General features: G+C 45.9%; 1 long non-coding RNA gene across 2 annotated transcripts; it reads right to left on the reverse strand.

Moving 5' to 3' along the window:
• Positions 8,690–12,753, reverse strand: LOC110398857. Of its 2 annotated transcripts, none has more exons than XR_002438703.1 (3): positions 12,699–12,753; positions 10,046–10,282; positions 8,690–9,323 (listed from the first exon to the last, which is right to left on the reverse strand). It is a non-coding gene; the product is annotated as an uncharacterized LOC110398857 (long non-coding RNA). The 2 variants fall into 2 exon arrangements; XR_002438704.1 differs by lacking the exon at positions 8,690–9,323 and adding an exon at positions 9,652–9,832.

The raw sequence follows: 21,559 nt of genomic DNA on the forward strand, positions 1-21,559 counted from the left end.
AAACAACCCAGGTTGTGAACATGTGTTGTGCTTACTTTTCCTGGGGCATACTTATTACAGATACTTAAGTAGCAGAATGGTTGCACAATACCTTAATTACTATATTTAGATGAAGCCTGTTCATTGTAAGAGTCATATTCTGTGGCTTTACTTTCTCTTCAAGGTGTAATTTGAACAGTCATTGCTGAGATGCATGGGTGGTCAGCATGCATTAATGTTTCCTACATGGACCTTTTTGTTTATAAAAGGAAACTCTTCATCCTATCATTCAAGGTGCAGTTCTTTGTGAGCTCCTGGCCTGTGGAAACTGTCTGTTGTATAAAAAGTGCCGAATCTTTGATGTAAAAAAAAGGCAGACTAAGGTACATGTGCAATGAGAAGGTGGTGATTCCTCTCACAGGCATCTCTTGGTTGTTTCCTTTTTGGATCTGAACCATATGTGCATCTGCACACATTTGTACTACTGAAGCTGACTGGTATCCAAATTGCTATGGGAGCAGAAAGAAATTTTCAGATAAATCTGAGCAAGATTTTGGGATAGAATACAACATATGCATCTGGCAGCTGACGGTACACCCGAATCCATTGTCCATTTTTTTAACTGTTTTTGTTTTTTCTTTGAAAGCCTGAATAAACCTGATGGTGCAGATCTGGGAGGGGGTTCATTCTATCTGGCTGCAGGAGGTCTGCGATCTAAGGTTGCATCTTGGTGCCAACATAACTAATGGGGAGAAGGAGGCATTATAGGAAATGCTGTCTTCCCCCTGTCCAGAGGCATGCCCCACCCCAACAGCAAACCTGCTGTCAAAGCAGAGGATCTTTATAGTCCTTGCCCCTTCTCATCACAGTCTTTGGTAGAATTAAAGGTATAAACCAAGGATTCTTACCCTCCTTTTCAATCCCCTAACTCAGAACTAAGTGTGAAGCCGCATCTGAGGATTCTGGAAGAAGATACCTGAAAAAAAGGGAGATTGTCAGGTGGTTTCTCATTCAGCACTGTTGGAGAAAAACTGGTCACAAGTAAGAAGAGATGAGGGAGATAAGGAGATAAGAAATTTGAGGAGGGACACCAGCAGACAAAAGAGAATGCAAATGGGTTGTGGCCAACACTTCCTAATACAAGTACCTATGGCTGGGATGCTTGTATTGTGCATCAAAGACTTATTCCAGCTTCCCTCAGTCATGTCAATGCCAATTGTCAGCCACAAACAGACGCCCTCAGCCATTTCCTAGTCTCACTCAAAGTAGCTGAACATCTACAGGTTTTGTTGCTGTCTCTGGGGCCTGCTCAGAGATCCCAAATGAGCCATTTCTTAGACCAGAGATGGGAACACTTCCTTTTGGTTCCCCCCTCATTGGAAACTTGTCTTCTGGATTCTACTGCATGGCCTGAACCAAATGTTACTGTCTCACCTCCTCATCTCATTCTGTAAGGTTAGCTGGCTCTTCTCCAGATATTTTTTTCTGGCTTGATGAATAAACAAAGCCACCCAGTTTAAATGCCTGTGCTACAATTTTTATCTGAGCAAGAGAACATTTCCCAGTAGGTACGGCCACGTGCATGAGGGTAGGACCTGTGGCAATTAGCAAATGTGAGGAGAGAATATTGGGTCATGTTGAGGCAGGTTTTTCAGTAATTGTACAGTGGTGACAATTAGAAGAGGCAGGAGACTCATTAGATACGCTAATCCCCCAGAGTAGGCAGTGGATTGCAGAACAGCCATGCAGTCCAAATGATTGCTCATAGCTCACAGTGTACCCAAAGTACAGGTAAAAACACCTCACCCTCTTTCTGAGTAATAGTTCTTATGGATGCATGTCAGTGATGAGGTGGGGGGAAGCAGTGTGGATTCTCTGCTTCTGGCAGTCATAACCCTCAACTTCTGCAAAGCAAAGAGATACTGATGCAAAGACTGCTGTCAGTGCTCTAGTGATGATTTAATTTGTTCCTCTTCCCTCTTTCCCCAGACCCCAGCTCTTTGCTCTGTGGTGACATACACAACAGCAGGGCTGGCAGATCTCATAAGAATGACACACGTAGTCAGCTGAGATATGAGAAGCACTTGATGTACCAGGAGATTCTGTGGGAGCTGGGTATGCCCTGCCTTGAGAAGATGTGCGTATACAGGGGGAATCTAGTTGCCGTCTGCCTCTACCAAATGGAATATTACAAGGAAGATAGAATCTGACTCTTCTCCACAATGAACAAGCATAGACCCTTCAGCCTGTCTCCTCATATGCCATGTGCTCCAGCCCCTGACCCTCTTGGTGTTCTCTGATGGACTTGTTCTGGCTTACTGATAATTCTTTACATTGGAAGATCTCAGAACTCAGCGCAGCCCTCCAAATGCAGCCTCATCAGTGTGAAAAAGAGAGGAGTTATCTTTTTTCTCATTCTACTGGCTGTGCTTTTCCTAATACAAACCAGGATGTGATTGGGCTTTATTGTCTTGAAGGCACACTGCCGAGAACCATTTAAAATGTTGTCTACCAGGACCCTCAGGATCTTTTCTGCAGAGCTACTTCTAGTCAGCCAGCCTCCAGTCTGCCCTAGCGCATGGGACTGTTTCATCCCAGATACAAGGAGTCTGTACTTAACTTGGTTAAGCTTCTTCAGACTCCGGCTGGCACAGTAGTCCAACCCACTGCAGTAGCTCTGAGGGACAACCCTGCCTGCCACTGTATCAGCTGCTTCCTCTGGTTTGGTGCAATCCATGAAATTGGCAAGGATATGCTCTGTGTTATAGTCCAGCAGATGAAAACCATGGCTTATGTATTGCTAGCCCTAACAAAACCTAGAAGAGGGAATAAATGTCTTCAGAACAAACCAAGCTTTTTCCACAAAGCAGGAAAGGATCCCAGCAAGATTCTGGGACCTCAGTGTTACAGAGATTACAGCAAATACCATAAGATCTCACTGCATGTTAACACTTAGACTTATGATTTAACTACATACTTTTTGGTGCTTGCTATCTTTGTAGTCACCTGCTCTTTGTGGGATCACTGTGTATCTCTAATATATTGCATATGGGCTACAGTGATGTACAGAAGGGTCACAGGAAGGTGAAAGTTGTTTCCTGTGACTCTGCCTTGCCCAAAACTGGTTCCTGTCATTTCACAGGACAGTCTGTGACAAAGGACAGAAGAGCTCTCTGGGAAGAGTCAGTGCTGCTGTTTCAAAGCCCCAGTTTTCTGGGATCTTTGGGTTCTTTTTGTCCTGAGTGGATGCTGACACTCCAAATGGACTTGTTTATATCTCTCTGCAAGAGCAAGAGGTTGGTTCATCATGAAGCCAGTGAGGGGTGCGATACCAAGGACAATCCAAAAGAAACTATTTTTGCATGTCCTGAGGTAGACTGTATCAGTGTCTAGGGCAATGGCCATGATTAAGACTGCCATATGAAAAAGGTAAGCAGAACTAATGCTTGAAAGAAACGTGAAAAACCTTGCTTGAACCTCAGCTTGACCGCACCTAAATATTGAGGATGATGCTGCATCTATAGGTGCTTGAAAGCTTTCCAAGTGCCTAACTGGTGTGTCCTGCCCAGCACTAGATCATCACATCTGGAGCCAGGAAGAAATTTCAGGTTAAATTGGCTAGAAAAAGGAGGGCTGGGGTAGCTGCTGATTTACTTTCTATAGTAGTAGTGTGATCTATTTCCTAGGTACGTATGGGAATTTCACTTACCAGAAGGAGGTATGCCACCAAGCTCCCAGACCAACTTTTCCCAGGCTCTTTACACATCCTCAGTGCCACAGAAAAAGCACAGATGCTTCTTTGAAAGGCAAGCAAGTATACAGCAGACTTCATTTTGTGTAATACCTAATAGAAAGTCTGAGCCACCTCCCAAAAGATGAGTGTAATGTCTCCCCACCTTTGATAAAACATTGTTGACAAATAGCAGGTTTGCCATAATTAGAAGCTTAATAACTAGGAACTGCAGCTCGGAATGAATTCAGGCATCTAACTCTCTCCAGCTGATATTAAAGCTCATGTCTAAGCCAATCAGCTGCAAATAGGTATTATTTTCTAATTGAATCCACAGCTCCATACATGTGAGATGTGAATGAATGAAGTAAACACACGTGCAGGCAGCACAACTCACAGCTGGCTGTCATCCCTTCAGTGCCTCTACTAATATGGCTTTCATTCATCCTGGAAGCTGTAAGGACCTTGGTACAATTTTCCAGAGGCCTCAGGGTCCAACAGTTAGCTAGAGAAATTGCATCAGCTTTGCTTCTGACATTTTGATTAAGGGTCTACTTAATGCTGCTTAGATATTCTGCAGGCACAGGGGACTTTCAAATATGCACTCAGAGAGATTTACTAGGAGAATATCTGCAAGCTATGTGAAAGAGCTGAGCTAGAAAACATGGAATAGCTATTCCAGCAAAATAAATCATTCCATATACTTTATCTGGTCTTGTCGCAGCTGTTATTCTGGTGGAGCCTGTCCAGTCTTGCCAAAACCTAGGACAGTGTGAGAGTCTCAGTCCAACTATTTTGGGGAGATCAGCAGAACCGGACTGACTGTTCACAGTTAAGGTGCCCTGAACACACCCCATGGAAAGTCTGGCAGTGTATTCTGTACATGTGAATGGATGAAAGTGTTTTTCTTAGCTCCTGGTAGATTTGTGATGCCTTTATTGAGGTTGAACTGTAGGATTAGTGCCCACAAGTGCTGTACCTTTCTGGTAGTGCCTCAGAACAACGGCACCTCGTCTCTGGTACCCATCAGCATAATATAGGGATGTTTCACCAGAACATAAGGAAAGATGGACATTTCATTGGAAGCACGTGGCAGGGCTGCTCTGTAGAAGATTCCAAATATTACATGTCTGTCTTTTCACAATTGCTTGACTGAGACATTAAATGGTGGAAGGCTCCCCATACTCCCTAGGTACTCTACTACCTTCTTTAGAAAAAGTGTCTGTGGCCAACCTCTAGGTCCTATTTTATGTTCGCCTATAAATTAGAAAACTCTATGGCCAGAAACTTTGCTTCCATATGGATGCATGTAGGGGAATGAGGTCTCTTTCTAAGTCAACGAGATGAGCCTCCTCCACCTCCCATTGGGAGACAAGCTATCCAGACTGCATCTTACTGTTCTTCCCACTTTTCACCTGAATGCTTTCTGTGAGTCAGCAAGCAGTATGACTCAATGTAAGTACATATAGGGCAAAACAGCCATGAACTAAAATCAGTTCTTGCTAAAGAATGTGTGGGTGTTTTTCTGGAAATCAACAAACCTTCTAATGATCATTCTGGTCAGAAAGGTGTGCTGTGCAGAAGGGGTGTGGGAGGAGGGCCTGGCAGCAGTGCAGCAGGATTTGGAAAGATGAGGTGACTCCATGGAGGGACGAGTTCACAAGATTGAGAGCAGAGGAACAAAAAGAGCTACTAGAGGAGAATGGGAGGCTGTGGGTAACCCTAACTGGAATGGCTGCACGCTGTGGAGACATCAAACAGTACGGTAACTTGACCCTCTGTGTTGCCCTTTTCTGTTGAGATGTGAGGTGCTACCAAAGCTCTGAAACAGCCAAAGGCACGTTGAGGCAGTGCAGATCCCATGGGTAGGACAGTGCCTGAAAGGTTATATGAAGACAGAGCACAAGGCACCCCACGAGCCAGAAGAAGGGATAGAGAAATCCAAAGGAAAACCCTTCTGATCTTAAGAGAAGCAAGTCAGAGTAAAGAACTACGTACTGAAATGGCTGGGATGGTGAGATACTGCTGCAAAGGACCTGATGCAATCACCCCAGCACAGTTCCTGTTCCTTCTGGCTTGTGTGAGTGTTTCCTCAATGTATGAGACATACACTCAGAGGGCGACACCACTCCTTTCTCTACCCTTCCCATGCCCAGGAGCACTTCTGACCGTGAGAAAGTTCTGACATGCAAAGAAGACTCCTGTAGCAACGCCTTACTTGCTGTCAGTTGAAAGCAGGTGACACCCTTGCTAATGATTAGTTTCAGGAAGAAAGAAAGCAAATACACATGGATGTATTCACTTATCCCAGGTGATCACTGTTGTCTCTCACAGGTGGCACTCATGGGGCTATTAGGCACATTCATTGGTAGCTGTATCACCAAGGTGATGATACCTCCCAGCAAAGGGGTCTTAGGATCATTTATCCTGGCAGATGCTGTTTTGAACATTATGAATCTGGGTACTGCTTGTGCAGCTAGGAGTGCAGGAGTACTTTGCAGAGACTTGCAAGTTCACTGGTACTTCTCACATGCCTCTAGGTGCAAAGTCCCTCTGTGATCCAGTGGGGACTGGAACAAAAAGTAGCTCCAGACTTTCCTTTCTCTAAGGTTCTGTAAGTTAAACTAGAACCAATGCTCTTACTGAAGACACTATTGACACCTTTTCTTCCTGTCTCCCCCTGTACTTGATGAATCATATAATATCCTTAGTTGGAAGGGGCCCACAGGGATCATGGAGTCCAACTCCTGGCTCCACACAACACCATCCAAAATTCAAACCTTACATCTGAGAACAAACCAAGGAACCTCAGCTGCACCTTCTACATTTTGCCTTCTGGAGCCTTCACCATCTTCATAGGCTTAGGGCTACAAATCCCCTACATGGGATCCTCTGGCTTGCAGATGGTAACAAGGAGCTGTGTTGATTATGTGAGGGTGGTTTGGAAGCCCAGCTGCAGCACTCAGAGGGAGTGTCTGCCACCACTGACAGCATTTCCAAAGAAGGGAGCCAAAAGCCACCCACATGGGTCACATAGACTGTGTCTTTCTGCCACATGTCCTCCCTTTTGCCCAGCCCTATCAGAGCCCTGTGGTTCCTCACGTGTTGTTCTGCGTGCCAAGGAGGCTGCCAAGGCATACCAGGATCTGTGGCCCAAAGTAACACCAGCCAATTCTCCTAAAGATTCTCTTCTCTCTCCAGGCCTCTTTGCTTGCCTAGCTCCCTGCCAGCAAGACCACCAGCCTCTGGGGTTACACAAACATGAAGTATTTCCCTCCCTTTCTCTTGCTGTAACTTGCTGATTATCATGTACTTGCTGCCCTCTCTTTCTCGCTCCTCTGTTCACACACATGCATGCCCAGCGTGATTCACCTGTCTACCTTCCCTCCCATGACCCTTGCCAGAAGCCCATTGTGGCCATTGTGGCACAGGATGCTGCCACAATGCAACTATCAATATCCTTCAAATAGCTTCAGATGCCAGCACATCTTTCCAATCCAGATGTTGTTGGGGAAGGATAGGGACTCAGGCTTTGATATGGCTTGACAGAAGGAGTAAGAATTGTAAGGTCAATTGAAAATCCACAAATCCCCATAATGCAATCAAGAGACTATTTAAAACAAACAAACACACACAGAGTAACATGTAGCTTTATGATTGATGGAGAGTGAAAAATAGAAGGGGGGGGCTTCCGGTTCCATTCTTTGAAGTTTTTTCCCCACCTCCACCTGCCCCTGTTTGTTTTCCCTATGACCAGAGCTTTGTAATTATCTGCAGAGGTAATGGCATTGTTGTTGCAGCATCCCCCCCAGATGTGTCAGCCTTGCTCTAGCCCCAGGGACAAGTAGGCTCCATAAGACACAGAGAGAGCCCAGAACAAATCCCATGCAGATGTCTTCTGATGTTTATTTCTCTTTTTAAAACCTGAGGCTTTTAAAGAGATCGCCCTACAACTCCATTCAAGGCCAGCTGTCCTTCTGGAGGCCCCTCTGAGGCTTCCTTTTATTTTGGATGTGAACCCCAAAGTCTTCTTTTAGGCAGGATGTATGTGGTTTTGAAGCTAATCTAATAATTAGCTTAAATATTTAAAGTGCTGGTTTGCTCTCTGCAGAGCGGGGCCATATGCATACAGAGGCAGGCAGGAGCATAGACCATAATACAGGCCAGAAGAAGCTGTGAGGTTGCTCAGAGCAGATCTCTTCCTCAGAAATTTAGATCCCTATCCAGCTTTGTACTGAAATGTGAGCTTAAATGTAAGCATCTGGATCAATTAAAGACAAGTCAGTACTCTAGCGAGCTGTGAGATATGGCTCTCAGAGTGACATTTCACACTTCCCAGAGAAAGAGGCATAGAACTTCAGAAAACCTTCAGCATCACAACACAAAATTGAAAGATTCCAGCAGTGCCATTATTTTTTTGGCTTAAATTTGACATACCATTAAAGAGCTGCAGAGTGCTCAGACATCAAGTTCAGAGCTTTTGCCTGCTCAGTGCTTTCCAGTTCTTTGGAATTCACACCCCCCCAGCCATCTTCAGTACTTCCGCTATCATGGCAACTGGGAATTGTTCCTGAAGACTAGAAGACAGCAAGTGCTGCCTCTGTCTTTGGGAAGGAAAAAGGAAGATATGAGGAATGATAAGGCGGGTAGCCTCACCTCAGCTGATCCTGGAAATCATTTCCAGAAACATGAAGGACAGGAAGATGATCATAAATAGTCACCATGGACTTCTGAAAGGAAAATCATGCTTAACTGACTCAAAAGGCTTCTCACAAAGTGCAGCATAGCAAGGTGTCATACCAGCCATGCTGTGCTGCTTGTTGGTGTGACTCGTTCATCCTTGTTCACTTCTGTGAACTAAAAAGATTTCAGATTTCTTAGTGAATAGACATTTTCCAAAGAAACTGAGGAGTCCCCTATGTATACCTGAAGTGTCGTCAGCACACACAAACACACCCATGCACACAGATTATGCATGAGTATTCTGAAAGTATTCATTAGACAGAGATAATTTTAGATTTACAGAGGCTTATTTGAACACTGTGAAATAAAATAAACAACTATTAAGAACAACTTCATATAGCACTATTAACTCTGCAGGAAAGATTTGTCCTTTCTGACAGAAATTACGCTTCTATTTCAGTGCTTAAACCAGTCTGTTAACACAATCACTTTGTTCCCACCGCTCATTTCCATGATAATTTTAGGGCCATATTTACTGCTTAGATTTCATTTCCTGGCCTGCTCAAGTGGAAGCTTCTCCATCCTTTGGGGAAGATGCAGGCTGCTCACAGGTTTGCAAAATTATAGGAGGGTTCAGGTGGGAGGGGAGGTCTCAACATCTCTGTCCCTCCAACATTGCCCCCACTCTTCATGGGGCCACCCTCACAGCCAGGTCAGGTTCACATCCAGGTGACGGCTGACATTCCCCAACAACAGATATGCTTCCAGAGGGTTCTGGATCCAGGGCTGCTCGGCTCTCCTGGGGCAGATTTGTTTCCCCAGTGCCATCTGCGCATGCCTTACTTCCCATCTCTGCCCAGTTCTCAAGTGGTATCTCAAGTCTGTTCCATGCTCTTCTAGATGGAGCAGCTCTGGGCGGGCTTTCTCCTGCCTTTGGGGAGAGGAGCTGTGGGATTATCCTAGCACAAGGTCAACTGCACTCAACTTCCATCAGATAAAGGAGGAGCAAGAAACAGCAGAGAGACCACCACCAAAATCTGGTCATTGGTGGGAAGAGCTGAACACAAGACGCATTAAACCTTCCACTTGTATCTGGGCATGCTGCATTTTCCCATTTGGACAGTTCTGTACGTAGCCTAGTTTTTTAAAATATGTGAATCATCTAGGTATGCTTGTTAAAAATGAGGTCATTTAATTGAAATGCTAAATATGGCCTCAGATTCCATTTCTATTTTTACCACAAATCACATTTCTCCCCCTTTTGCTGGTGAGCAGAAGCCTGCTCAGGGCAGGTACTGTGTGGGATTGTTTCTATCACTTAACAGAGTGAGTGTTGATAGAATATTCATCACTCCACATTTTTACTAGCTCTCCACTACCACATTGTTTTCTTGTTCTTTTTTCCCCTCTCAATACTTCAAGACCAGGTTTCACTTTCAGCTGTAAGAGAGACCAAATGGTATTAAAACAAGCAAACAAACAAAACAATGAGCAATTCGCATACAGTTTTGTACATTTGAGTCTCCACTGGCCACAACATATCTGGCAGTTGCTCTAGAGGAAATGCTGACTGAGGAGTCTGCAAAAACCATGTCAGGAAAGGAAGCTGAGTGAATGGTACCACTATTTTAATATGACTACTTTCTTACTCACCCACTGAAAACACCGTGTCCTCTTTATGCAGAAGAGCTGCTTCACCATCAGAAACGGACGTGCACTGATCACGTTGCACTTGGGACATGTCTGAAGGCATCACAGACCCCAGCACTGCTGCTCAGCCAGGCACAGAGCAGCAGTCAGATGGGCTCAGCTCCCATGGAGCTTCTCTGGAAGGATGGACAATAGCCACACCAGCATCAGACACACTTGTTGGCTGTGCGGCACAGGTGTCTGGAGAAAGAACAAAGAGACCTAAGTGGACATCTAACCTGAGCATGAGATAAATGGGGAGCAAAATTTCCCATTGGACTGGACATTCCCAGCCCAGATCCTCAGCGCTTTACTGAGACCTTTAGGCTCCTTGAGCAGGTAGAAAGTCTAATGTGTTGTAGATGTCTTCACAGGACATAGAAGCAACGCATGGACACACAGTTCTGTCATGCCATACTTGAGGTCTTGTGCAGAGCCATAATAAGCCTTTATTTTTTGAAAAGAAGAGCCACTAAAACTTTGGATCCTGATGCATTATTTTCCTTATCTCCTCCTCTATGTATATTTAACTCATATTTATATACCCTATATATAAAACCTGCTGCTGTGATCACAAGTGTCTGCCAACATGCAGCTGCAGATGAACAGCAAACCTAACTCTGCTGCAGGTAACAGGAATTTCCACCCCAGCAACAGCAGCTTGATTAATTCCTCAAATCACATTGGCTCAGGATTAATTACACAACCATGATAACATGTATGGCTCTATGAGATTGTTAGTGATTCATTTGCATTTTAGCCTCAGGGGAGAAAAAAAATAAATAAATCAGCAGGAGGGAGGGATGGTGCCTTCAAATCAAAGGGGCAGCTCTGGCAAAATGGCATAGAGCTCTTCTTTTTCTCCCTGCAATAACAATAACCTTGCTGCTGAGGACTTTTCCAATGGCATCACAAATATGCCCAAAGATAAAACTAAAAGAGTTTTTTGAGGGGGGGAGGAGGGCAGTTCTATTTGCAGTCTGACAACATTGCTACATGGAGTTAAGGAACTTTCTTTATAGCTAGGATGTCCTCTGGAGGTCTGTGGTGTTCCCAGGTCAACATCCCATGGCCACAGGTTGATGGGAGACCAACACCACTCAGCCTATCCATCCTCTCTTTAGTAAGGACCAGGAGAAAGATGCCTAGCAGGAAGTAAAAGCATGGGGCTAGTGTGTTCTGATACTACCACAGACTACTGTTCTGACTCCCAGGCGCATAGCACTGAGTGAATTACTGAAGAAGAGATGCTGCCTTTGCAATTAATGGCTGTTGACAGATTTTTCTGCCATGAATTTGTCTAATTACTCTTCGAACCTGTTTGAGCTTTTAATATGCACAACATCATGCGGTTCTGCGTGTCCATGCTTTAACTATGCCCTTTCTGGAAATTATTATCTCGCTTCATTTGCTGCTTTCAGTCCCTGTAGTATCCTGGCTCACCAACATACAAGGCAAGGAGCCAGGTGTGCTTACCTCTGTGATCCTCCCACTCTCCTTTAAGGAACTAGCCATAAGCACACACTCTGAGGCTCTTTTGGATCCAATCTTAACTTTACATGGCAAGGAAGGCCAACAAATTGTTAAGATAATTGATCGGTTTTGCCAGCTGAGCATTAATGTGGGTCTCATTCAACTAAGTGCTACCAATGCGCATAGCTCTGATTCTGAAGTGTCTCCTTTTGTGGTCCTACTGTCTAAGGCAGTTTCAGGAGCAGCAATCAGCTTGTAGAATGACTGCATCTAGGACAGGATCACCAGAATATTTAAAGATACTAGAGGAGACAGCCTCTGAGCCCTAAAGGCAATCAAATCGCAAAGAAACATTTTAGCAAGAACTATGCCTTCAAAAGGAAGCCTAACTGCTGAACCATACAGAGGGTCTTGGTAGGTCACTGCACTTGCAACCTCTCTAACCATAGCCATAACGTCAGTCAGTCCTTACGTACAATTTTTTTCTGACAGCAGATTGAAAAGATGAATGGTAGGCGCACTGAAATCAATAGCAAGGACTGTGGCTTAATCCTCAAGAGAGGATTAAGGCTAAATCTCACACCTTATCAGTGCCATCAGCTACAAACCACCCCTGGACAGCAACCACAATGCACTGGGAGGCAGTGATGTACTAAGTGCAAGGCTGAGCTGCTGCAATACTCAGTCCTGTCTGGGTTAAGAGTAGCATCAGACAAAGGACAAGACATACATTAGAAGGAGGTCAGTCAACAAGACTATATTTCTGTCCATGTCGGAAAAGGTGGTTTTCTGGTATAATTGAAGTCATCAACCTGGCTGATCTTTTGTTTGTTTTAGATTTTGTTTGCCTTTCTGGTTATGATCACAAGTAAATTTCATTAAATATACTGATGCCCTCCATGTCCCTGGCTGCCTCTCCAGCTGGTTTCCCCTTTCAGTATCTCCTAAGCTGTTGCATGGTTTTGCAGAAATCAACCTCTAATCCATTTCCACAATTCAGGAGGACTTACTTCATCACCAAAGTGAGAAGTACTCTCAGCACAGAGCAAATGACAATCCTCACGTGAGAGCAAATCTTGGCCTCTGTGTTGCCTAAAGTTAGAGCAATAAGAAAAGTCAGATGAAGAGATACAGTCCGACTTACCTGAAATCACTCAACAAGACAGACAGCTATCCTCAAGCTAGGACTTCTCATTTTAGCCACCTGTGGCCATTTATATTGGTGCCTGAGCCGAAGCAACACAGGTGGTGAAGATAACCCAGCTGTAGCCAGTGAAGCCAGTTTAATTGCCTTAACAAAGAAACTTCAAAGAAAACTTGCATGGAAAGTAAAGTGTTGGTTAAGTGGGTGTTTTCTATTTGTCTGAAGAATGCTAAATTAGCCATCTCTTTTTCGCCCATCTTCACTGGCAGGTCAATGTAGCTTGTCACTTGAGTAACATTTCCAGCCTGGGTCTCACCCATATGCTCTGACTGCATTGTGGTGGTGCTTAACTCTGAGATGCCAAAGGCCATCGTCCAGCAAAGCTGCTCTGCTCACAGAAATCATTGTTCCAGCCCAAGTCCTCTTTGAAACATCAAGTTCCAGTAGCTTCATGGATGCTTAGTAAATCTAGACCTGATCTTGCTAAAGGTCCCACATCAGATGAGTAATACCAAAAATTCAATGTCTCAAAGAAGGACAACTGAGCTCCTGCTGTGGCTGACGCAGAGGAGCAGATATCTCCATCAGATGGGATGATGATGATTCATCTGAACTGTCTTAGAAAGGAGGAATCGCTGTCTGGCAGTGATGACTTATTTCTGAGTACTGCCTTGAGGAGATCTCTGCCACTGCTGAGTTTTCCATCTTTGGATACAGTAGGATAGTACATGCCCAGGTTTGAAGTGGAAGAAGGATAAAATCAGAGATGAAGTGATCCCCATACGAACAGTTCATGAGTTGGAGTGGGCTCTCTATGTTGCAGGAACTACAGGAGCCTGAACATCTCTAGACAGGGTTGGCTGACTCTCCATTGCATGCCAGTGATTTTTCTGCCCCAGCTGAGAAAAGAATGGGTCCCGAGTGCTTGGAATAAAGGATATACTTCTCAAAATATTGGTTATTTGCCAGCAGTGGGTACTGTCTAGCAATAGTTAGCATTTCATATTGAGGCTGAGACACTGCCTGCTTAGGAAGAAAGGAGCTGAGATCCTGTGAAGTTATTGTGGTCCTTTCAATTTTATTTTCTTTAATTAAGTGGGTGACACATTTCCAGTGCTTTTTTCCCAGATGTCTGAATTAATTACCTGTACATGTGTAAAAAGAGTGTCCTGCCTGAGCTTGATGAGTGGCTGGATGCAAGGGATCATTGAAAGAAATTCTATCACAGAATCGTAAGGGTTGGAAGGGACTTCTAGATATCATCAAGTCCAATCTCCTTGCTAAAGCAGATCTCTACAGCAGGTTGCACAGGTAGACATCCAAATGGGTCTTGAATATCTCCATAGAAGGAGACTCCAAAATCTCCCTGGGCAGCTGTTCCGTTGTTCTGTCACCCTCAAAGTAAAGAAGTTCTTCTGCATGTTTTTTGGAACTCTCTGTGTTTGTGCCCACTGCCTGTTATTCTGTTGCTGGGCACCACCAAAAAAGAGCCTGGCCTCATCCACTTGACAGCTGCCATTTAGATATTGATAAGCATTAATAAGATTCCTCCTCAGTCTTCTTTTCTGCAGGCTGAACATTCCCAGGTCTCTCAGCCTTTTCTCATACAGGAGATGCTCCAAAGTCCTTCTCATCTTTGTGGTCCTCTGCTGGACTCTCTCTAGGAAATCCCTGTCTTTCTTGAACTGGGGAGCCCAGAACAGGACAGAGTACTCCATATGTGGACTCACCAGGACAGAATAGAGGACCACCTCCCTCCATTTGCTGGCCAGGCTTTTTTTAATGCACCCCAAGATCCCACTGCCCTTCTTGGTCGCGAGGGCACACTGCTGGCTCATGGCCAACCTGTCACCCAGCAGGACACCCAGGTCCTTCTCTGCAGAGCTCCTCTCCAGCAGGTAATCCCCTAGCCTGTACTGTGTTTATTCATCCTCAGGTGTGGAACTCTACACTTGCACCTGCTGAACCTCATCAGGTTCCTCTCTGCCCAACTCTCAGCCCACCCAGGTCTCGTTGAAGGGCAGCACAGCTTTCAGGTGTGTCAGCTGCTCCTCCCAGCTTGGTATCATCAGCAAGCTTGCTGAGGGTGCGCTCTATTCATTCATTCAGGCCACTGATGGAGATCAACAAGACTGGTCTCCTTGCCAGTCCCTGGGGAACACCACTACCTATAGGCCTCCAACTAGATTCTGCACCACTAATCAAACCCCTCTGAGCACTGCCAGTCAGCTCTTCACCACGTCTCTTCACTCAATCAGCTTTGAGACAACACCATGCCTGCGTGTGGCCCTAGTCTGAATCAGCTCATTTTGTTTTTCTTCATCATTTCTTTCTTTTTTCTTCTTCCATCTTTCTTCCTAGCTTCACAGCTTGTCTGTGAAGGGGCATTCATCACTGTGTGGCTCTGTGCTACGTAAGGAGCTCGCAAATGCAATCATGTTTCACACATCCTGTTATTTTACCGTAAGGTTCTTTTATGGTCTTTTATCAACTGTCTTACAGAGAAACAGTCCCATCATCTTGATGAAACAAGATTCCAACAATTGGCATATCAAATATATCTATCACTACCCTTCAATTATTTTCCATTGAGAAGGAAGAGATCTGGCAGCAAAGACCTCTGAAAGTTTAATTTCCTCTCTGCGCACACATTTCTGCGCTTACAGGCACATCAGAACCTAGTTTTCTGAATGTAGGTCTGGTGCTGGCACGTTCAAGAGAGCTGTGAATACATACCAGTAGGTATGTGTGCTGCAATAACTCAGGATGGCTGAAGTCTCTGGTGCTTGTTGAAAGCCATAATGACACAAAGCCAAAGGAAAATTAAACTTTGATATCATATAGAGGATCAGCAGTATAAGGAGAAGGAACACATCACACTTTGGACTGCAGTCCAGACTGCTGCTAGAAGAGAAAACAAGCTAAATGCTATGGCACTCAGAAAGGAGGGTTTATTTCACATCTTAAGTGATTCTTGAATAACATTGCCAGCAAATCAGTACAGAGAAAATCAGAAGCCACATCCAAGGGCTGGCCACGTGTTTGTATCATCTCTTGACTATAGTGTGGAGTAGAGTGCTGCAACATTCTGCAAACCCAGGTTCCCTCCAGCTTTCTCTCAGTTCACCTCTGTCCCTTTGACTTGAGGTGGATCCTTTGGAAAAATAGTCTAATTTGCATTGTTTTTCTGCATGCAAAAGACACATCTACTTCCTTGGGTCAGAATGGATCCTTGCATACTGGGAGGTCAAGATTACAAAGACACCTTGTGCATCAAAATTTGGAAAGAGCAGGATGGCTCTGCCTGACTTCCAAGTGGGGTTTACTTTAAAGAGAAGTCGTTACATGGGACACTTCCTTGGAAGAGTGGAGTGCACATGGACACAGCATCATGTAGGAGCACGAGCGCCATTTAGGTCTTCTCAGTTCTCCCCTCTTCCCTGAACCTTGAAGTTGTTTGCACGTATCAATTAACTCACACGCCCTATGAGACAACTAAGTGCTATTTTACTTATTTTATGATGGATGGGGAAACAAACGTGTAGAAAGGCCTAATGACACGTGGCTTCAAAGCCTCTTGCAGAACACAGGGTTCATCTGTCTTTTCTATGTTCCCTGAATCACATTCCGTCTCCAGGTGAGATAGGCTCACTGCAGGACCTTCCTGCTGCAGAACTGTCTATCTCTGGAGAAAGCTGCAGGTCTTTCTTCCATGGCTTTGGCTGGGCTAAGAAAGAGCCCTGCAGGGTCTCGGTCACCCCACACAGCCTGCTTTTCTCTCTCAAACTGCATGTACTGGCCAAGCAGTCTGTTTGGAGGCCTGTGCCTGACCACAGAGGGCTGGATGAACACCAGTGTTATAAGTAGGGGCAGAATCATCAGTTACACTGATTAATTTTGGGTCTAGTGGGGGTTACATATTAGCAATAAACTGAAAATGCCAATTAGGCTGTGCTCTAGCTTGGTTGATGTGGCATGATTTAATTAACCCGGGCTTATATTTCAACATTGCCCATTAGCATCGAGTATTAAAAACTCTCTGAACTGTATGAGCCCTAGCAGCCACCTTAAGGAACTCATTCCGTGTCTATTCAGGAGATTTAATTGTGCCATTAGGTGCCTGTGTATGGCACTGAGCGCCATTTAACCATTGCCCTTACTAACTGATTAATTACAAGGCCCAAGTGAATAAATCTTGGAGCTCACTGCCTTGCTCTCTGTGGCTGAAGCAGAGCCAATCCCACATCCAACACGAATGCAAACCTCGTTACGGCTTGCAGTGGATAAGCTGGGATCTGCAGGCAAAACCTGTTTGTTTTACTGGAGAGGCAGAAAGTACTAGGAATTGGCATAAGCCAGACAGGAGCGGCACATGAGGTAACCCAAGAAGCTTTTCAGCCCAGGGCCTTTTTGGAGAAAGAGGCTGGCACTTAAAATAGCTAACACAAATTAATTTCAGCACCAACAGGCTATCCGCAAAGAGGGAAAACATTTCAAGCAACATGTTTTAGACATCCATGAACCTAGACTGCCAGGATATTCTTCTCCCTTTGCTCTCTTGTCCTGGGCTCCTGGCCCCTAAAAATATGGGTTTGTTCAGAGGGCAGTGCTCGGGCTGAAGATTCTCTCTGTACGGATGCTGATGGACATCCGTCTGGGGAGTCAGGCAGAGACTTGGTGTGCACAGGCTTGGCAGAGAGGCCATCTGGCCTGCCAGCTGAAGCTGTTATTCCCGCAGGCAGCCCTGCTTGCTGTATTTCACCATGAGGTCATGCACCTGTAGGAGTCTTTTGAGGCGGTGGCCTCGGCAGTCTCCCAGCACTGCCAGCTCACACCCACGGTAGGCCCAATGGCACCGAGCCGAGCAGGAGCAGGCCCTGCCCCAGGCACTCAGAGGGGCCCAGGCTGTGAGTGGTGGATCAGGCTGTGGGTGACCATAGAATCATAGAATCACCAAGGCTGGAAAAGACCTCCAAGATCATCCAGTCCAACCGTCCACCTACTACCTGTATTTCCCCACTAAACTGTGTCCCTCAGTACAACACCTAAATGTTTCTGGTGTGCCTCCGGGATGGTGACTGCCCAGGCCATGGGTGATGGATGGCAGCAGGCTGCAGTGCCTGGGGCTGCTGGAGGGGCTGGTGTGGTGACCAACAGCCTCCTTCTGACAGCTTCAACCCAAATTTTGTTCTGTCACTCCCGGGTCTCCCTTTTAGGCTTGTCACCCCACTCCTGCAGTCCAGGACATGCTGACCTAGAGGTTTCAGCCTCAGCTACTGATGTACAAAGCGAGAGGCAGAGAATCAGGGAGACAGGCAAAGAGAAGAATTATGATCATATTTTCAGATGAACCCTATTCTCTCCTGGCAGGTTCATATATCACTGAATACCACGGATTTCCTCTCATTACAGTTCCAGCAGTGATATTTAACAGTGAAGCTAAAAGTCTTCTGCAAAGGGAGATTTAAGGGCTTGATGGGATTTCTAAATTGAAGACCAGAGAAAAGCATACTCCTTGCTCACTTAATTGACTGACAGTAGAAATTTTTGTTCCTCACTACTGAAAACCATTACCTTTCTTTGACACCCATTACATCTATGTGGGATTTCCTTGACTTTTCTTCTTCTTCTTTTTTTTTTTTAAATCAAAGCAAATTAATCGAAGAGATAAAAATTAATCAAAGAGAATTTTCTTCTCTTTTATTCTGGTGTAAACCCAGGCCAGCTCTATTACCGGTCTCAGACTTGGCTGAATGGAGCATCTTGTATGTCAGTGACTCTGGATGTGCCTACACCCTCCTGTAAATACTTTGCAATGTACTTTCAGGGTCTGAAATGAGCAATGGGTTTTCTCTTTGCAGGTTGCCCAAGGAGCAGACTTGTTTTCCAGGTGTAAATCTCAGCAACAGGGCAGTGTTGGCCTGCAGCTGGGAGAGAGGCCCATAGGATGAATGTGGAGAGAGCCACAGATTGCTCTCATGTCAGAGAAAAGGACCTGAAAAGACCTGACACTCTTTGTTTTAATAGGCTATTTTGTTAGAAGTATTGTTGTTACAGATTCACATGAGCAAATTATGGTATACACGAGAAAGATCAAGTTAGAAATTGTAGTTCCTATTAAAAAAAAAAAAAAAGGGAAAAAAAGCTTCACTAATTTCTCAGAGAATATCATGAGAAGAGTTGAATAAACAAATCCTCAGTTTTTGAACAATTGTGGTCCCCCACTTTCTCTGGTGGAAGTAGTGGCTGTCATACCCAAAATCTTGATGCGGAGCAGGAGAGACCTAGAGAATGCCAGATATTGTAAGCATTTGTGGAGGAGTGCACCTTGGCCAGGGGATCCGCCTCTTCGAACGGGAGCCAGGGTGCGGCTGATTCTGGCACAGTGGCAGCTGGGAGTGTTCTGCCACAGCATGCGTCCATCCCAGGTAAAGCCTCTGCACCCTAAACACATCCCAAATCCAGGAGATGGGGGCGGGCGCGATCCTTGTGAGGGTTCCTGCTTCCTGTGGGGTAGCACTGCCCCAGTGACTGTCACATGTGGGACACGGGCACCTCGACATCCAGCCAGACCCTGCCAGCACTGGGCTGAACAGCTGCACCCAGCCTCACCCCCTGTCTTGCCCGCAGAGCATGGATTAGTGCGCAGGCGCTGGTAATTAGGGCCACGTGCACTGAGAACATAAACAAGCCATTTCATCAACACCCAGCCCGAGCCCTGCCATGATCAGATGCCCTGGAAGACGTTTGCCAAGACATGCATGGCCTCCTTCTGCCACATTTTGCAGATCGTGGGCAGGAACTGCATTGCTTGTCTGAGGGTGTAGATTGCTCCCAGTGTTTGCTAGGCACTATAGAAAGCTGAAGGGTGGTGGGGCTTTAAGGCTGCCCTGCTGCGAAGGGGCCTGTGAGCACATTTGGGGCACACATCCAGTTGTGAACATGGAGTTCTGCAGCTGCCACCACCCAGCTAGGGGAGGTTTTTAAGGATAATGCCAAATTGTCTCCATTCAGTGCAAGTGGAGCTGGAAGTTGGGCTTGGGATGACCAGAACATTGCCCTGTGTGGGATGGGTCCTGAGTCCTATTCAGGGCTCACACCTTTAGCAGCCAAATAAGCTGTGCTTACTGTCCTCAGAGAAAGACACCCTGGGAGAGGGCTGCAGAGCAAAGCTGGGGGCTGGGGGCTGTGATAGCTGGGCCCAACCAGGAGTGCAGCATGTCCCTGGGCTTACCTTGCGTCAGGGACAGCCTGGAGAAGGAGCAGAAGAGCAGACAAAAAGTCCCATGGGGCCTGAGTGTGAGATGATAGCTGGAGACATAGGATCAGCCCCTATCTTACCAGCTAGCAAAGAGAGGTGATGGAAAGGTAGGATCTGGTGGCAAGGCAAGTCCCTCATGACATCTTCTGAGATGTAGTGGCTGGGAAAATAGGAAGTACAATGCCTTGAACATGGAAAATAGAATTTGGATGGGCAGTTAACCACTGGGAATTTTCCTTAGGCGATGGAAAAAACCTCATGCCACCACCACGCACAAAGCAGAGCAAGCATGAGTCTATTTATACCGCTGCCCAGGGCTGTTCCTGTGCCTAGGATGCCATTTATTCTTTCTGCCGCTAATCTGTGCTCCCATTTTAACGATGGTTCAAAGCAGTGCTGCTCCTAGGTTTGAAAAATGAGGGGCTCACACTGGACATGGCATTGAGGAGGTGAACAACCAGTTGGTGGGCACAGCCATCTGAGCATCTCTGAGCGATGTTTCTCCTTCGGGCTGCACAAACACCCTGACTCGTGACAGTACCTTTCCAAAGGCAGGCGCAGTGCAAATTAGGAGCAGCCTGCTGAAACCCATTAGCAGGAGAGCAGAACGAGCGGTCCCATCTGCTGTTTATTCCTTTCAACTTCCCCAGGGGGAAACCTAACTGTGGGGTAGCAGCTTTATAGCCCTGGACCCAGGGCTCATCTCTGGGCTGCCAATTGTAAACCTCCTCATCTGCACAGCTGCGCAGAGCTCAGGCAGCCCCTGGGACCTTCCCAATGCAGCTTGGACAGGGATGGGGTGGATGTGGCCTGGGGATGATCATTGCTTTCTTCCTTCAAGGGAAGCCCAGGGCTGAAAAGCTGCTCCCCTCTTTCCAGCTTACTTCACACAGGAGAAGCACAAAACATTGCAGCTCCATGGCTGTGCGTTTGTGCATCCTAGAAACAAAAGCTCTGCAGTCAGCCCTGATGAGGCAAAAGTGGGTCAGGTGGAAATGCAGGAGACCAGTGACTCATCGTTTAGTTGACTGGGAAATGTTGGGGGGGAAATTTTTTTCCACCTATAGGAAATGTGTCCGCCTCTAGGAAATGGAGAACATTCCCAGCCCTTTCTTTCCTCTGACCCTTGTCCTAACATCTAATCCACCAACAAAATCATAATGCTAGAGACTCATCCTTAATGCTCAAGAGCTGCAGCAACCAGATAGAGCACTGAAGGGCCCAAACATACCAGCAAAGGTGAATATTTGTGGAGCTGGAGGGTAGGTGGGTGTCTGGGCTTCAGCACGTGCACCCCTACATCATCACTGTGCTGGAGATGCAACAGTGCTTTGGCCTGGAGCCTGTGTGACTGACGAGAGGGCACTCCATCTGCCTCTGTGAATGGAAAGGGGGAGAGTGCAGAGCTAGTAGACTGCAGCAGCTCATTAATGATATTTGCTCATTGCACAGAGCAAGCAGCAGCATTCATGAACCTGGCCAGCCTTCCCTGCTGGGGCTTTGTTTCTCCCAGCCACAGTGACTGCCTCCCCCCCAGCACCTGCAAACACGGCAGAAAGCTCCTGCTGAACAATGGGTGATGCGAGAAAAAAGGGACAAG

This window comes from Numida meleagris, chromosome 4 (genome assembly GCF_002078875.1).
Source record: "Numida meleagris isolate 19003 breed g44 Domestic line chromosome 4, NumMel1.0, whole genome shotgun sequence".
Taxonomy (NCBI): domain Eukaryota; kingdom Metazoa; phylum Chordata; class Aves; order Galliformes; family Numididae; genus Numida; species Numida meleagris.